This window comes from Branchiostoma lanceolatum, chromosome 7 (assembly GCF_035083965.1).
Source record: "Branchiostoma lanceolatum isolate klBraLanc5 chromosome 7, klBraLanc5.hap2, whole genome shotgun sequence".
Classification (NCBI taxonomy): domain Eukaryota; kingdom Metazoa; phylum Chordata; class Leptocardii; order Amphioxiformes; family Branchiostomatidae; genus Branchiostoma; species Branchiostoma lanceolatum.
In genome coordinates this window covers 7,235,758-7,248,196 of record NC_089728.1, presented here as the reverse complement: position 1 = coordinate 7,248,196, position 12,439 = coordinate 7,235,758, and the positions used below count along the sequence as shown (strand labels likewise).

General features: G+C 42.6%; 1 protein-coding gene and 1 non-coding gene across 2 annotated transcripts in view; both read left to right on the top strand.

Annotated features, from left to right (window-relative positions):
* Positions 1–1,143: 1,143 nt before the first annotated feature.
* Positions 1,144–1,252, top strand: Trnar-ccu (transfer RNA arginine (anticodon CCU)). The gene is made up of 2 exons: positions 1,144–1,180; positions 1,217–1,252. It is a non-coding gene; the product is annotated as a tRNA-Arg (tRNA).
* A 1,548-nt stretch (positions 1,253–2,800) lies between these two features.
* Positions 2,801–12,439, top strand: part of LOC136438941 (synaptotagmin-1-like) — a 29,454-nt gene continuing 19,815 nt past the window's right edge. Inside the window, exon 1 of the mRNA XM_066433978.1 lies at positions 2,801–3,157. The gene's annotated coding sequence lies outside the window, so the exon portion shown is untranslated. The remainder of the gene's footprint in view (positions 3,158–12,439) is intronic.

Genomic DNA, 12,439 nt, shown 5'->3' with positions numbered 1-12,439 from the left:
GGTGAGCTGTAGTTCAGCTACAAGGACAGTACGTACCATAGGGTGAGATGTAGCTTAGAACCAAGGACAGTGCCACAGGGTGAGCTGTAGGTCAGTCTCAAGGACAGTATCACAGTTTGACCTGTAGTTCAGCACCAAGGACAGTGCCACAGGGTGAGCTGTAGTTTAGTCTCAAGGACAGTGCCACGAAGTGAGCTGTAGTTCAGCACCAATGACAGAACCACATGATGAGCTGTAGTTCAGCACCAAGGACAGTACCACATGATGAGCTGTAGTTCAGCACCAAGGACAGTGCCACAGGGTGAGCTGTAGTTTAGTCTCAAGGACAGTGCCACGGAGTGAGCTATAGTTCAGCACCAAGGACAGTACCACATGATGAGCTGTAGTTCAGCACCAAGGAAAGTACCATGGGATGAGCTGTACTTCAGCTACAAGGGCAATCAGTTTTAAAGATGGATACATTTGGCGGCCCCCTGACGACTAAAAACTAACATACCAACTAGAATTGGCCTCTGATTTCGTTTATCTGTCCCGTAGGGAACCTCAACATTGTGATTTCCTATTAATTAACAATATATTCAGCTTCCCAATGAAAGAGATCCATGGCTTGGGACATTGTGTTTCCCATTGATGTCATTGCATAAGCCTATCTGCCTAATAAATGATCGGCATGTTTATATCCACATATGCGATACGAACTATGTCATTGCCACTCACTATATATCAATACCATCATAGACATTTTCCAGCTTTTCCAGCAAGTGGGGAAGGTACAATCATATCTCTCTCAGATTTAATCTAGCAATGACACAACTAGCGCTTGTTCGCCAGTGTTTTGTGTCCACCTGACGCCCTCCGCTGCCATAGAAATATAATGAGGATCCCTTGACAGTTAGCTCACATCACGTGGTTACATGATGTATTTCGTATGCGTCTCATCTCCCTAAAAGGGCTGAACCGATTAACGTCGACGCTGTCGATTCAGCATCTTCTCACCATTTACAAACATGTCTCCTCTACTGATTCTTTGTTCATAAAACGACACATTTTCTGATTTCTTCGAAATATAAAGAGGAATTATCCGAAGTCTCAGCAAGGGAAGCAGCATCCAAGTACTGTCTGTCCAACACGGAGAAAACGGGTGCTCCTGTGGCCTAATGGAGAAGGCGTCGGTCTCCTACGCCGGTAACCATGTTGTGTGCACCTGTACGGTGTGAACCGAAGATTGCGGGTTCAAGTCCCGCCAGGAGTACATTCATATTTTTGTCAATTCATTTTTAAATCATCTCAGATTTTCACAGAAAATGTACCTTTGCCTATACCTACAGCCAGGCAGCCAAAAGGACGCCCGTTTTCTTTTTATCTGCGAAAAGGAATTCCAGCGGCCATTGAATTTCTGTGACTTCGCCATTCCAAGCACGCAGGGGGCGGATGACGCCATCGGATTTTCTATTCACCATCGATCGCATCATGCAGCCATCTGCGCGCTGGGACGTCCGATGCAATAAATATTCATAACATATTCTATCGTAAAAAGATATAATTGAAATGTATATCTAAACATACAGGTTGTACTTACAATTACAGATTATGCAGCGTGATTTTGATGACATTCTAATATGATATTGATTCGGTACAAATACCACTAGAAACATTTAGACCAATGCAAGCAGCGAAACATTGATCAAAAGCACACCACAAATGTACGATTTTAGTAGGACAATTTAGATTTTGATAGGTTTGAAATACAAATGGATTTCCAACAATATATAACTCTGTCAGAGTGTTGGCATATTGAATGATTGCCCGTGATTGGTGGAGCGTGATCAATAGAGGTCACTTCAAACTGAGATTGTTTTCAGGTGCCCCGTTTGTATGCATCCCTGGTTTGCTTAATATATGGACGTGACGTGTTGTGTTCAGCATAGATATTGGCATTTGAACCAGCCTGTGGCTTTATTCTTACATTTGCTTTAGTGATTGACTGAATCATTCGCACGTATTTACAGTTTAAGATATTTCCATTAGCTCGACCACAGCTGCTATATAATATTCATCGGTGTCCACAATCTCATATAAACAATGGTTTTGTGGCCAATGAATTCTAATTCCACAAAATAGACTGTATCCTAAGTGGTATGGTAATCTATGTTTGCCAGGCGCCAAACAGGAAATGGACTCTCAATCTCGTGATGGTAACTACACGAGGACTAATCTTTTGGCGACGTTACTGGAAGCACGTATCCACTGTGAAACAACTACCGTCGATTCACTTGTCACGGCTTCGTATAACGAAATGTACTCGCACGTACAGGTATCAATATATCAAACTACATATGTATAATGATGTATATTACTGGATCAGTTTTAACTAAATCTGGTAGAGAGTGTAAAGATATCAAATAGAACGCACCACTATATCAAACCCTTTGATTTGTGGTTATATCTGCATGAATCAGGTTCTATTTTCTGTAGCGCGCGCTTATGTGATCTCCCATAATGGGCCTCTAGATGGCGGTTTCCAGGATATCAAGGGTGCGTTTGACGTGAAAGACGACATCTTACTACAGGGTACGATAGCGCGTCTACTCAGGGGAGGTTTTAACAGGTTGTCTGGAACAAGCTGGTTTAGGCTGGATACTGCAGTTCCGATTTGAAAATTTTAGAGTATTCTGGGAAAGAAAAGAAATGAAATGAATGGAATAATACCTGATTATCATGAGCAGTGGGCGTTCTGGGCATGCGTATAAGCGGTTTTGAAACCAAGGACAAATCGGGGTCACGAGCCCCACTGTTGCTAGTGACGTCATTGCTGCCATTCAATCTCCCTACTGCGGATTCTGATTGGAATGGCGGACGTAGCCTTCTGATTTCCGCTGCACCCCTCTGGAAAAATCATCATCACTCTCCTTCTACTACAAGTGCGGCCTCCACCATTCCCTCCGTCAACGACATTCCCCACTCAACCGTGCAAGATATGGTTGTGTTAAAGGGATAACCGAGGAGGGGATCTTTAAACTGCCTAACCCTCCCATAGAAGCTAGCAGCTAGGACCGGCGCTGGCCATAGGACCGTTTCATCTCCGTATCAGTTCTCCAGACGCAAGGGACTGAGCCTTTTTTCCCTCAAAAGAGTGACTCGCACAAGCTTAGCCAAGGTGGGTTCTTGTACTACTCACATATTTTCTACTCTTATTTCAGTTTAAGCAACCCGCAAAATACAAGCAAACTAACGATGCAGAGCATTGAATAGTCAACTAGCTCAACACGGTAATGTTATCCATGCAATGCTATTTACGACAATGGGTGTGTAGCTAACTCATTGACACTGTATTTCTCTACCTGCTTGTTTGTTTGTTTGTTTGTTTGTTTGTTTGTTCGTTTGTTTTTTGTTTGTTCTACTCTGTTCATTCCCGTTAAAAAAAATTCCAAATGAAACTGCGCATCAGATGGGATGTTTGCCGACGATATTCCTATCACGTCACCGAGCTCAATTATCCCTCCTCCACCTCATCGGCGCTCCCATCTCCCGCCATTGAGAGCCACGAAAACAGACTTTCGTCTCTCGGTGGTATATGAAAACGAAGGAATAAGTCGACAAAAGGAAGAAGGAGGCTTGGCGACGCGTACAGCATGGTTTATTAGACGGCCGTGATTGAACAGTTTTTCCATAACTGCGCGCACGGCGTACGACTACGTCCGAAGTGATCGCTAACCTTTCGATTTTTCCAGCGGGCGTTTTCACAGACGTCACACTCATGACCGCCGGCAGCGCTGCAATATCACGCCGTAATGCCAGCGCTGACGGTGAGACGGTCATGTGATGCTTTTCAACTTCCAAACTCATTCCCCAACCAATTTTGCGCTTGTACCTTGTATATGGAAGCTCTCAGGCAAGATTACGATGTGTGCATCAGTTTGACTGCGGGGAACGTCCCACCTTTCCGTGAGTGAACAGGTCACAATATGGAGCCCGTGATAAGATGGGAATGAATTATGTATGACGCAGAAAGGCTAAATTGCACGAATGCTTATTCTAACCATTACAAACTCAATCTACTTCCCGGGAAGACTGTCTGTTGCAGCCTCTTTGAGTCTAGGTTTATTGTGATACTTTTTAGGTAACATCTGTGTGGGGATAATTCCCCAAGGCTTAGAAACAAAATTACTGTCATTTACAGACACAGATATGCAAACACATATCGGAAAAGGGCGAAAATTCACACAAAATACAGCATCAAAATTTAGAACAATTTGATTTTCAAGAAATCGATCATTCTGTCAGTGAACTGACATTGGATGTGGTCTTTACATCAGTTGGTGGAACGTTCCAGAGCTCCCTTTATTATGTGTCAATACTAAAGGCATTTGCTCAGCACGATTCCGCCATGATTTAAAAGAATTATTCAGCTGACTAATCAATATGCAGTAACCATTTTCATCGTATGATTGATTGCAGCTGAAGTGATTCAGTGTGTTACAACAGAGATGAAAGTTGATGAATGCAGTTTAATGTTTCTACATTTGAAACACAGAGAAAATTTCATTACTCTCGTTAAATAACTAACATGTCGATTGCAGTGTACGCATAACTCTTATGAACTATTGCAGGGAAATCTAATTAGAATCGCGTAGTCAAATCTTGTTTCTGGCCTGATTGACATCCAGTCAGCTCTGTATCTGATTTAGACATTACTAAAGCTTTTTTTTCATTGTATTTACGATATTTGGAGATTCACTTGACACAAGAGACGACGGAATGTTGGCCCAACCTCGGTGTGGTGATTATTCATTCATGCGGTGAATCAGTTTAAGAGAAGTCGACCTTTACCAAGGGCGGGGTTGGGAAAGTAAGACCCACTGATAACGTGCAGTTTTACAAAGACCGACCGCTACCACTGCTAGGCCAGAGATTAATGTCAGCAATTTACCACGACCAAACGTGTAGTCACATTGTTGAAGACAAATTGGAGAAGTACGGAAATGCACAAAAACAAAAAATATTCTAACAGTGTTTAGCATTGTGTTACAGAAATGCACAAAAACAAAAAATATTCTAAGAGTGTTTAGCATTGTTTTTTTATGTGCCTATTAACCTATCAAATAGGGTATTGAGTAAACCCTCTTCTAGATAATTCAGATCATAACGTGAACAAAACATTTTGGATATTTTGATGTAATCAATTTAAAATTTCATGGATTTATTGCATAGGAATGTTGTATTTTTGGTAGTGGTCGGGAACCTTCCATGAAAATTGAGGTAGATTAGACCGACAATGCGTATTTCCTTCTTATCTATCCGGCCGTAATTCCTCCGAACCGGACAAACCAATTTCCTTTCTATCACCAGTTGTGTATCATCGATATCAAATACGGATGGCAAGAGCGTGGTGTATATATATATACCCCAGTTACTGCGATTCGCGGAAGTAACGAAAAATGACTTCATCCCCTTAAGCACAGATCCCTCATTAGGAGTAATCATTATGCATATTCCCGGTCCTCTCCGCCACCTGTGGTCCCTTACCATAATCCCAGAAGCCCCGCGGAATGAGGAATCACGGGAAAGGGGCCCACTGGGTTGGAGGTAATTCACGATGGGGCCTACATCCCTGGCTACAGTCTCTCAGCCTCAGGTTTTCCGTAATTTACATTGACCTTAAATTCACTGAACGGCGTAAAATATATTTAATATCTTGCGAACATGAAAACCTCCGCCCGTCTTCCTAAAAAGGATACCACAGATGAAGTACAAAACACCTTGCTGACTACAGAAGGGTTATTAAGTCTGCCTTTAATATTACCATATATACCGGGGAAATCAGCTTTTTTTGTGTAAACATATCAATTACAATTGTATTCATCATATATCATTAATCACTTTTAACTCAAGTAATTCAGATAAAGTTCGGTTATCCTTTCTTCTCCAATCTTCCTGTTCAATTTACATTCCTCTGGGACAGAATGGCGTCTGCTCAGCAAGACAAGCTTATGATATCCTTGATTGGCTGACTGTGACGGGGATGTTACTGGCGACATCTCCGCCTGATCAGGACTTATTTGGTGCTGTGTAAAATCAAGTTGCATTACGGTAACGAATTGACAAAACCGTCCAGCGTTGTGCAATGGTGAAGCAGCAGGGTTTAACCATTTGGACTCTTCATATGCGTAAAGTTGTGTCTTTATCTATTCTCAACTCGTCTGGCAGTAATTGACTCTGTATAGCATCTGATCTGCACACCCTCCGCCTAGCGCCTATATTACAAAACACTGCCACACTCTTCTAAACAAAAGTAATATCAGTGCTTTGTCATGATGCCTACGAGGAAATGAATCAATTTAATGAAAACCGGAGAAACACATTTTCATTATTTTGCCTGCCTGCCTACTGCTCATCAGTACGTGCCCAGACCAGGGACTGGCCCCTTGCTCCTCTCCGAATGGTTTCTCAGTGTTGCGCGGTTCTGAGTCATTGCTTCTAAAGGATTTACATTTAGCCATGTGTCTGTTACAATCTAGTCTTTCCAGCGCTTGGGGGGTCTTCCCCGGGGTCTGGGGTTTGCAAAGTTCTATTGCCCTACCCATGTATATGGCTACATATGTGTCTAAAGAAGACTGTGAATAAACTATAAAATATATAAAATAAGATACCTACTAGTATTCATTTTATCTGCAGTCCTTGCGACAAAGGTAATGATGCATTCCAAGGACAAAGTATGCCCGAGAAGTCAATGTGACTTAAGACGTGTTATGGATTGGGTTGGATTTTGCCATCAATAATTTCAGTACATGTCGTACATGATAAACAAAGGAGTTCTGATTAAAAAGCAGTAGAGATACCGATGAGTTAAGATTTACCCTTTGACCTTAATGACCCAGAGGTCGACATCTTCTCCCCTGGAACGGCTTGTAATAGTCCTAGGGCAGAATGAATATGATTAGCGACATGACAGCTTGTCTGCCGATCTCTTCACAGGGTACACAGAGAGGAATATCCTTTACGAAATATCAACATATTCTTTGGCGTTTTCTCAATCAAATACAGAAAGGAGTAGCAAAATGAATGAATTTCTCTGATTTCAAAACTTGTCGCTTATTTCTGCATAATCTCTGTGGTTCATTTCACCACAGTATACTAGTAATGAAAATTGATTGCAGATGGTTACATACCGACGTATCGAGGGCAAGAGGGTCAAAACGGTGCAAAACGTTATTTTTCATCAGTTGTGAAGAAGATTACTGGGGTGTTGGGGAGTCTTCTTCAAAAAGACCTTCTGAAGTAAGTCCGGCAGCTAGGATCATCTATAAACTTGTCAGATGTTACGCTTCTTAAATGGCGTAGCGCCTGATCAATGACCAACGGGAAGGCTCCATTTTGCCATAACCACTGGTTATTATTAATCCATATTGAACACTGTTTGCAAGGGTTCCATTGGATCACGTTACCATTACACGAAGGAGTGTTTTATTTTTAATTCTAAGGAACTTTCTGGTGTATTAGATCGTTTTGAAAAGATCTGGATATTCTAGAAGTGGGCATGTTACTTTCAACTTGACCTATGACTTGACGTATGCTTCGCTTACTCGGCAGTTTATTCGGTGATTACAGGAACCTGCTATGTTTCATGACGACGTACACAGCTCAGGGCGGGTCATTAAGCCTATATTCATTACTTACCGAGCTAGCCTACTAGTCCTCTTATGAATCTGCTCCATTAAATCGCACACAATGTAACAACGATGGACACATACATCTCAATAGCCTTCCTAGATGTAACTAATGACCGGCCGTGGCCATTAGTGGTGGTCTCAGTCCAGTTGTGCTTTTCTAGGCGGGTACAGCTAGTGTCTGGAATGCTGAGCAGGAGATTCAGTGCCGCGACTGGTTGGGAAAAGAGAGCGCGCTGGAACCTACTCCCTGCTGTCTAACTCTGTAACCAATACGAAATGCGGTGCCTAACGGCTACTTCAGTGTGGTAAAGGTTTAAAAACCTTACTCAATTTCTTGGTACTGTAAAATGTGTTCACGTTCCATGGATCGTACCGAATATTACATTGATTGGGGCGCATTCATCTTGTGGGGTTGTATGTGGCAGGCGGGATGTACGCCTCCGTGCTCCCTTCTGCACATTAAACACAACAACGGGTCAAGCAGAAAATAGTTGCTCTAAATAACCTTGATAGGGAACTGCCCCGTGTGATGCTTTGACGGCCTGTTAATCTAGATATGATTTGAATGACTACATCACCACGAGATGATATCTCCTTTTAATTATAAATCGTTCAGCTCACGATGTACAAAAATCGACAATATTAAGCAATCTAAGAAAAATATTTGATATTATTTGCGGCTGGAACAAGCACTTCTTTATCCAGAAACGCACATGACCGCCAAACAGATTACAGCAATTGGACAGAGAGCACTCTACAGATCCACCTCTTCCAGATCTAGAAGCCTCGTGCACATACATGTTTATCACAACATCCTGGGACAAACGTTCAATCTCTTCCCTTTGGTCTCAGAAAATTCATGCTATATTTCCGATTAAGGCCCTGAAAAGATAAGGTCGGTAGGTAGGGACTCCTATTTTCAGATTTCGGCCAAAGAGATACAAGAAATACAGTTTAGAACATAAAATAGGGCATCAGGACGCTGGTATCTCTAATATCATGTCGCATTTATACAGATAAACATTATACATGATGTAATAAAATAAACCGAACAAAGAAGTACAATGTTTACTACACATTCTTACATAAATTGTTGAAAGCCTAAAGCTATTAACGGATTGAGACTTTGAAAAGGAAGTCTGTAAGAAAATATACAAGATTACTTGGAATTATGCTCTTAATTTCCTCACTCAGATTGAAAATTGTAAGTCCCATACCAGCGGTCGACCAAATAAAAAGCTTGGGTCGGCAGGGTTTTGCTAGGGTCGATAGGGGAACCGGAAACACAACATTTTTCCTAGGCTTTAGCAGCAACTGCGGTTTCAGTACCAAGGGCGTCTCCCATGCATACAAATTCGTGACTTAAACTACCGTGCAGTGTGTTCTAAATTGGATCCCTACCGGGAGGTACCGTGTTCTGGAACAGACCCTTTGAAACCATGGTTTGCCATTTCGCTGTACCCTATCTGTATACCTTGTCTGGATAAAGGAAATTGCTGACAGAATGCACTTTTTCCCATCAGCCAGACGTCCACTATCGTCTAAAGGAAAACCAAAATGAAAATAACAACGACGACATCTCCAGCACCAAGGGCACCTCCTATGCATACAAATTCGTGACTAAAACTACCGTGCAGCGTGTTCTAAATTGGATCCCTACCGGGAGGTGTAACCGTTGTTCTGGAACAGATCCTTTGAAACCATGGTTTGCCATTTCGCTGTACCCCTATATACCTTGGCTGAACTGCTGGCAGAATGCACCTTTTCCCATCAGCCAGAGGCCCCCTATCGTACAAAGGAAAACCTTATAAAAATAACAACGACGACATCTCCTCCCCTGCCTACAACCAGATAGACCCGAGAAAAACGTACTTTCCATACAAACTGTTACGATCCTAGTGGAATCACGAACAAATCGGCTTATGCAAATTCTTCTCTTATCAACCGTTTACATGATCATTGATACGACACGGACTTGCGCAAAATGTAGCAGAAATTCCTGAGTAAGTTTGCCCGTCACGGAGGACACTTTATCTGTGGGTGTAGCTGATCTGACCGACAACAAAGTGTTGCCTTGGAGCATAAACTGGGTAATAATAAAATGTTTGTGACGTCTTTGAATGTTCTAGAACATCTCTATTTGTTTGAACCGTTACCGTGTGCACGAAAACAACACAGACATCTTTTACGATACAGGAAGAGTACAGAAAACCCCGCTTGTAACTTGTGATCTCGGAAACATTTGAAGGATGTAGGGCAGCGCAGTTAAGACGCGCTTGAAACCCGGGTGGCCATGTGAGTACACCTTCAAGTACACCATTAGCGCTATTCACGTTTCATATCTTGCCGTACCCTCCAAGTGGACAGTGTCGTGCGGTGCGGTAATTTGCAAGCAGAAGTCTGAGCGGATTTTGGGTGGACGGGGCCAAGCTGTGGAAGCAAACCCTAATCGTAACTCTACCCTAACTCTATAACCCTAAGCCTATGACCCTAACCTAACCCTAGCCCCAACCCTAACCCTGACTTCACGCACGCACACCACCCCACGGAGCCAAAATTTGGCGGAGCAGACATCTGGCTACCAGGGGGCCTTCGGATGCTGTACATGAGCACCGCAATTCATCCTTGTTAGATGTAAAAAGACGCCACGCACAGGAGACGTGCTCAGCGTGCTTAGGCCGGTGATAAAGGGCGGGGGGCTCGGTAAGGTATGCGGCTGAACGATGGCAGCGGTACTCTCTCTGTGCGCTGTTACAAAGCTGCCAGTGCGATATCGATGCGGGATTATCCTTCACGGCGCAAGTGGCGCTTTTAGCAGACAAATGCCGTGTAAGGTAACATTACACGTGATGTACTGCTGGCGGCCGCGTTGCAACTTGATCGAGAATCTTAAGGTGCAGATGCATTCCCCATACTTCTTTCTTTAAAAAATACTGTAATTGACATTAAACGGGCGAGAGTTAACGGTGCGCCGTTGCCTCTTTATTATTAATGATTAGCACACCTATATTCGAACTATTCGAATTAGCCATTTTGCTGTTTCATTCATTATATTCAAATATTCCTGCCGTATCTACATGTGAAATGGTATAGCATTTTGAATTTCAACATGAAAGTGCAATTTATTTCCTGTCAGAGTATATCATGTACTAACATTTGGCAGTAACAGGTAGGCAATATCAAACCTGAAGTCCAGAGTTTTCTGCAGTTTAGGCAGACCCCCGGCCAAGTGCATTAGGCGAACCCATCTCCCGCAATCAGCGACCAACCATGCTTATAAGATCGGTCTGCCTGGCGAGGTTGACAGCCCTGTCGTGTGCAAAATTGAGCAGAGTATCGACTCAATGTCAAGCTTTACTGGAACTAGCGTACGTCAATCGGAATTTATTCCGCATAAGTTAAAAGGGCAACGAACGCAAATATCGTGTTACACAAGCAAAGTGCTCTGATCATACAGCTTAACGTTACATAAATTGTAATGTCACACTAAATCAGACTACTATTTACGGCCACAATTGTTATGTTCATGCAACATCTCACGACATAAAAGTCAAACGCCAAGGATACATCGTTATATCGATTTTCTGTAATGACTCAGGTTTAGCCGTCATGACGGGCGAGATGCGATTGTTCTTCGAATAATCACTTCGTCCCAGATCCCATGTCCATCAATACATACACAGGCCACCGAAGTTATGGATCGACGTCAGACGTTTTCAGTGGATCGAAGTCTTTCAGCGAATCCTTCCATTTCATTGAAAATGCACGTACATATAGATAACAGTTTAGTTTAGTTTAGTGAAGCAGATACATTTACTTGTACCTTTGTAACAGTCTGGGTGCCAGTGACTTTGGCCCCGTGACTTCCATTAAGCCTTATCAGGAGTTATGGATTTTGTTTTCGGTGCACCTATTTTGTTATATTGTCGTGTGTCTGTGGTGTCATTCGAATACGCTGTCAGTAGAGCAGCAGGAAGTGTGTGTGAAGAGACCGCAAAGGTCAGACATGCTAGAAGTAGAGTTCAGAGGTGGTAGATCTAGTCGTTTATGATAATGATAACCAGATATAATAGTCCAAGCCATAGTGTCAATGGGAGAGATCATGTTTTTGGCCTGTCTGTTTGCCTGTGTTTTCCATATGCTAGTCACATAATCAGTGTAATGTTAGTCAAAACCTTATTCACACATTTAATGTACCATTTATCAAAACATACGAGAAATATTAATCGGGACATCATCGAACCACTTGTTTATGTATGCTCATTCTGATTCAGTTTGGTTTATGTAGCTGTTTTAACAGATGTATGCAGAGCAACGACGTCCTTGTCTTTGTTTGTAAAATTGCTGGGAAGAAAATGTATACTAAACCACCCAAAGATAGTACCGGGGCCGCCCAACCCTTTCGTTGCAAATGATATTAAAACCGCCATTAGCCACGCCGCATGGTTCCGTCTGAAGCTGTTTTTACCGCAGACGTCTGTAACAGACCGCGTGCGTCATTCGGGTAATTATGTTGATTCAACAGCGATGAGTCGGCCGGTTTCTGTACACAGGCCGAAAATACAGTACCATATGTTCACCAAATATTGCTACCTCCGGTTGAACAGTAGTATAATCATTTGGTGTGTTTGTTTCTTTGTTGGTTTGCCTTGGTGTGAGTCCGCACTTATGTGAATATTCCATAGTGACAACATGTAAGGCAGAAGTGGTGTAATATGTTACTTGGGGAATTGGAAGTATGGTTCGGCTCGTTTCCTTGTGCGTCTTGG